Source organism: Aptenodytes forsteri, unplaced genomic scaffold (assembly GCF_000699145.1).
Source record: "Aptenodytes forsteri isolate BGI_AS27 unplaced genomic scaffold, ASM69914v1 Scaffold309, whole genome shotgun sequence".
Lineage (NCBI taxonomy): Eukaryota > Metazoa > Chordata > Aves > Sphenisciformes > Spheniscidae > Aptenodytes > Aptenodytes forsteri.
The window spans coordinates 3,265,669-3,271,736 of record NW_008795857.1 but is presented as its reverse complement, the minus strand read 5'-3'; the positions used below and the strand labels follow the sequence as shown (position 1 = coordinate 3,271,736).

The 6,068-nt window shown below is 47.2% G+C and overlaps 1 protein-coding gene across 1 annotated transcript in view; it reads right to left on the bottom strand.

Annotated features, from left to right (window-relative positions):
* MDGA1 (MAM domain containing glycosylphosphatidylinositol anchor 1) overlaps positions 1-6,068 on the bottom strand; it is a 148,318-nt gene that overhangs the window by 141,474 nt on the left and 776 nt on the right. The gene's annotated exons all lie outside the window — the stretch shown is intronic.

Here is a 6,068-nt window from a genome sequence, read left to right as displayed (position 1 = left end):
CCCCCCCGCCGCCGGGGAAAGGGGCGCACCCCCGGGCACCCCCCCGGGGGAAGGGGCGGTGCAACGCCTCCCTCTGCCGGGCAGCGGCGGAGCGGCACGGCCCCCCAGCCCAGATGTGCTCCCCAGCCACAGCTGGAGAGGAGCCCGCAGGCAGGACGGTGAAGGAGGGCCAGCTTCGTTCCCATTTCCCTTGGGCGGGAGGGAAAGCAGGAGTCGCCTGCAGCCGGCCTGTTGCACCTGGGCAGAAGTCAGGAAAACAAGCAGGGAGTCAAAGCCTTCTGTCCAAGAAACACCTGACACAGGGCTTGAAAACGCTCTGCCTCCCAACAAGTCCTGTCCCAGCTAACCTGTTGGTAACAGCCCTTCTCTGACTTAACTTTTGTTGAGCCAAGATCAGCTGATGCCCGGGATCTCCCTTTCCTGGCTCTTTGATGCAGTGCTTTTGATCATCAGCTCCATGGGTTATCACACATTTAATTTCTTCTTTTAAAAACTGAGCAAGTGCTTGGCTATAAAAGCAAACCTCTGTTGTTCCTTCAATCCCTTCCCCCAAATAAAGGGCAGATGAAAGCTTTTTTCTTTTCAAAGCAAGTACTTTGGATCCTAACAGAGTAGAGATCTCACCAGTTAAACATGGGCACAGAGACATAAAACACATGCACTCTCCTCTCCCACTTTTTCACAGCACATCACTCTGGTGGATCCTGGAGGCCCTGCCAGTTCTGCATTCGGCTGTGCAGTGCCAGTGCTATAACGCTCCCCCTTCCTCCACAAGCCTGGGGGGGGACATTGGCACGTTTTCCCCTTCTGAATTTAAACCTGTGCAACACCAGCAGCTGATGACTGGCAAAAGGTGGCTGGGACACGGGCACTTGATGCGTTCACCTTGACTGCTTGAGAGCAGAAATGGTCTCAAAGTTTTCTTAATAGTTTCAGTCTACCTGGCTACCAGGTATAGCCTAAAGAAACCCGCATTGTACTACCAGATGCAGGTACCTCCAGCATCTCTGAGCACAAACCAACATTTTCCACTGTCTCTTGCCTGGAAGGAGCCCATCACAAGCTGAACACTCATCTTCCCCACAGCAAAATGCAGCCCCCTCTGAGGACACAACACAGCAACCCCTCTGCACATAAAATACCAACATCTCACCTACCCTGATGAGAACTTCACCAGTGAACCGTCTCTCCAGAGCTACACAGGCAAACCAGTTGACTGTGGACCTACCTTATGCTGGCTAAAGAAACCTTTTGCAGGTGGGGATCAGGACATTTCCACAAACGGAGTTAAGAAACACCCTCCACCCCAAGCAGTCTTTCACTAATAGAAATTCGTATCTCTATTGCTTTTGCCAGCCCACTGGCCTTGGGCAGAATGCAATTTTTCCCCACCCCTCAACTCTGCCCTCCTCATGAGAAGCCGTAGCCACACAGGCAAGGCTCTTAAGCGTAGACTATGCTTAATGAACCAAGAGAGCACAGTATGTGTGGAGGGAGGGACTGGAAGCCTGAAACTGCACTGTTCAAGAAAGCAGAATAGCAGCAACTCTAGTCAAAACACAGGCAAAACAGTAGGGCTTCTGGTTGATAGGAAGTGTCACAAGATCTCTGAGTTTCCAGCATGGAAGTCACTTTGTCTTGTTACTTAAAAATAAGAACAGCAGCCTCAGCAGCACAGCATCCCTTACTGCCACTGCTGAATTGCTGTCTTGACTACTGAACCTCCAAGGCCATCTTCTGCTGCATCTTCCACTTATTGAGAGCCACTTACTATATCTCCCTCCCCTATCTCTTAAGCTCATCTGAAATACATATATATATATTTCAAAAAAATCCAGTGCAAACCTGACACGGTGATAATTTTAAAAGCTATGCTGCTCATGTCAAATTATTCAACATCTGTCTTCATGTTCCCACAAAAATTAGCATAGGATGGTGGTTTCTGATGACACCTATAGTGAAATATTTTGACTTGTACCAGCAAGTTGCAAACAACCTGTCAAGAGGATAATGTCAGTTTTCTAGTTCTGCATATTAAAGCCAATTGAGGGCTTATCTGGTGTGTGAAGCTACTGACCTGACCTAAAAACAGAGGCTCTGGTGTCACAGGAGGGTGAATTTGACACACTACAGCTGGAGAACAGCACGGCACACTGAAGCACAGGGCTGGACAGATTTAATGCCTTGACCTTAAAGAGCTGCTAAAGAACTATGCAAATCTTGGACAAACCCGGTCCTTAGGTGAGACTATTTCTATAGCCCTCCAGTTACAAAACTCATTCCTGGAACCAAAAGGCTACAGCCCAAGCCACCATAGATTTAAGGGCTGGACAACGAGGAGAAATGGCTGAGCACAAAGGATCTGTGTACATGTGTGTATACACACACACACATATAAATATATATATGTAGTTTGGAGGACCATGGTGCTCATACCTTGCATTTTCCAAACAGAATCAGCCAAGAAATGGCTCACAGGAGCCAGCTCCACCGCCACTTTAGCCAGCGATCTGCTCACCCATTTCTGCAGGACACAGGGTGCACTGGGATAACAGCAAGATAGCTGAAGAGCTCCTCGTCTGGTCTCCTGTTCCTGCTGGCAAAACAGCTATAGGCAGAGGCAGGGGAGAGGGACCGACGCAGGTCACCAGGCTCAAGGTTAACATTAGAGCGTGTCTGTGCCCCCAGAAACTGGCAGCAAAAGACAGGCGCACACAACAGGTTGCAAGAGGGTGTGAGGCATCCTGCACTGAAAACTCTAGGAAAAGAAGCTTTTACTTTACAGGTAAAAGGAGCAGGAAACAAATCATGTCATGTGTACATTAAATAAAAAAGCGCAGATGTTTATGGACTAAGCCCAGGATATGTTTTACCATGATACTCCTCCATCACAGACGCAAGAAAACATTCTTCCACTAGACTTTCTGGCTGCCCATAGTGGCATCTCATGGGTGACTCAGTGTGATGGTGTCTCTTTAAAGAAAGAGCTTTGCTGGGTCATTTATTCCCCACCTCAGAGGCCAGGGCAGGACTACTTCTACCGCAAGTGCTTCACCCCCCACCAATTTCAAGCGCCTAAAGTACTGCAGCCCATCCAGCCCCTCTGATCACGGTGCCAGGCAGCTTTCCCTGCTGCCCAGCCTAACCCTTCCTTTTATTCCCTTTCCATCACCTTGCTGTAGCCCCTCATCACACACTGCAATGACCATTCCTGAAATGCCTTTTCTGCAGATGAATTATGAGAGGCGGGGGACAAAACATCCCACTATTTTATTCAGCCTGAAAGGCTGATGATGATGATCAGCTGGACTGTGCTAGTTGCAAGACAACTCAGAAGAAGTGTTAATTATATACTGCACATGGAGTAAGCGGAGCAGCAGCCCTGTGCACGCTCTGAACCAGAGCTACGCAAGTCCCAAAGTCTGCAAGGCTGACTAGGAAGCAAGAGGCGTACTCCTCCCTTTGGAAACACTCCCTGTTCTCCCCTATCAGTCTAATTTACAGTCTTTAAGTGTTTGTAACTCCAAGCCTGGAAGGGCAAGTCCCCTTTCTCCTTATCTCTTCCTCCCTCCCCCAAATTCTGACATTTACTAGAGATCTATTACAGCTTGCTCCCCATCTTGACCAGCAGCATTAATGCACCAGGACTGAAAGGCACATGCAGTTTGGGAAATGGGGTACCACAAAAGGCTAATAAAAGTTGCCTCTTGGCAGTCTGCTGAACTGCCTTCCATATCAGGCCAGCCTTGTCTTATTGCAACAAACAAGGCTGAAAGGATGGGATCAACTAATGAGAAGAGGGTTTCAGACACACTTCAGTCATTACAACAAATGCCAATTTATATAACAAGCCTCTTCAGGTAGCAGGCTAAAAGCACCTTGACTCCTAATTAGATTGTACCTCCATTGCAAATGCTGCTTTCCCAGAAACCCCCTTACACACATTTTATTTATACCATTCATCTCAATAAACCTCTCCAACAACTCCGCTCTCCTAGACAGAGGTCTTTTGTTCGCATCCATGTGGGTGTATTATTTAAAGGGTACATCACATGGATACTTTATCTCATTTAATCTGATTTAATCTCAGCAGATTTACTAAAGTAAAATATATTTATAGACCCATAAGGATGCCTCTCCCCAACTCCATAAATAAATATTAAAAACAGAAAAACAGATCTGAAACATGACACTTGAGTTCCCATAATTTCTACATTAAGTGCCACACGAGACCGACATTCACAACACAGAACGCTCAAGTACAGATTAAAGCTAAGGCGAGAGACTAACATTTAGGACAAGCCGAAGTGGAGGGGGGCAGTAGGACTAGTTTCTAATCCTGCTTTATCTATCCTTGCAAATATACCAGTGTCAATCCAGCTCTGCTTGAGCCATCAATAACAACAATCTCGCATCCAAACAAACAGTGCTGGCTGCACAAGGCATGAAATCAGCGCAGGGTAGTGGACTGAAGGCAGGATTGAGAAAGACAATATGAAAACTATTAGTCACCGTAGAAGTTTGCAGCGTGCTGATTCCACGAGACACTGCTCTGGGCTGCACTCAGAGACAGCTGCGTATTAAGGCTCCTGACGGTCTCAACAGATAGTTTGAAGAGGCAGGGGAGGGGAGAGGAGGGAAGAGACTGGATTTCTCCTTTGTGTAGTTAAGTAAGAGAATAGATAGAAGTAGTGTACCATTTTGGCTTAAAAGGATGCCTTCATCTTACTGCATGTCTATATCTGTGCTTTCTTTTGTACACAGCTTCTCCAATCTCTCTCTGAGAGAAAAAGACAAAAACACCAGTAAGTTATTCTGAAGATCTAATTTAGCAGCAACTCTATCAAATGCAATTTCACTGAAGTGGATGAAAAAATACAACAGGCAAGCTTCTAAGGCACATTTAAACAAAACCAGTTTTAAGCTCTGTCCCTCTTACTACGATCCTGAGCAGAGAGGCCATTCTACGGCAAGTGACAGCTACTCAGCAGCAAGCACACTAAAACAAAATAAATAAAGTTCAGCTAGAAGCAGATTACTTGTTTGAAAGGATTAAATAACCTGCCCTGACCAGGTTTCTGCACCACAAACTCATCCTACTCCTCATCTTTCTAGCCTTCAGAGGGTCCTGCAGTTTTCCTCTGGACATGCAGAGTGGGAGAAAACACATATACTGGGAAGAAGAAAGAAAAAAGAAAGGAAGCTAAACACCCTCTATTTAAAATGGCTATTTTACAAAACGGACCCAAACTCAAATTAACATCCCAGCCCTCAAGGAGAAAGGCGGAATTGTTTCCATTAAAGAAACAGATCATTAAAAAGTGACCTACAAAGACTTACCCATAGTCAGCGAGACTGAACTGATCTTTGCCAGAGCTCACACAAGAGACTGGCTGCGTGCTGTTAAAAAAAGGGGGAGCGGGGGGGCTGGATTCTCTCACTGGGGTCTCTCTTCAGAGCTCAGAGAGTTTGGCTTGTTAGAGGCAGAGGCATGCCTTCCAGAAGGACTTTACAGCAACGCACAACTGAGTCGTAAGCCAAGATAAAGCTGGCTTGTTATGAGAGGCAAGTCTTGTGGGTTGCTTTTATTTATTTTTTCCCAGTATATTGGAAATGCAGATCTTGTAAAGCAAGAATTAAGAGAGGGCTGGGAGAGGGAAAGGGGGGCTGCGCGGCTAGCTAAAGTAAATCCCGGCTGTTCTCTCAACCCAGGGCTTGTGCTCAGCGGGGGCGCTGGGTGCCATCCCGAGCCTCTTGCCCCCTGCCCTCCTCTCTGCCCTCGGAAGCTGAAGGGCAGCGGGAGCCAGAACTCTCAGGGGGACACCCGAGCTTGCCATTTGCCGCCTTGCCTGCAAACAAGGAGGGGAAGTAAGCACCGTAACTGCAAAAATAATAATAAAAAATAATAATAATGGAAGAGAAAAAAAATCAAGCAGCTCGACACCAGCTCTGCCACAGACCACCCCCCACCCATCCCCTCGGTCTTAAGAAGAAAATCAGCAGCAAAGTCCATTAGGGTGCAAAAGCACCTCACCCCCTCGCCGCCCCGGGAGGGGAGGGAGCCCGGC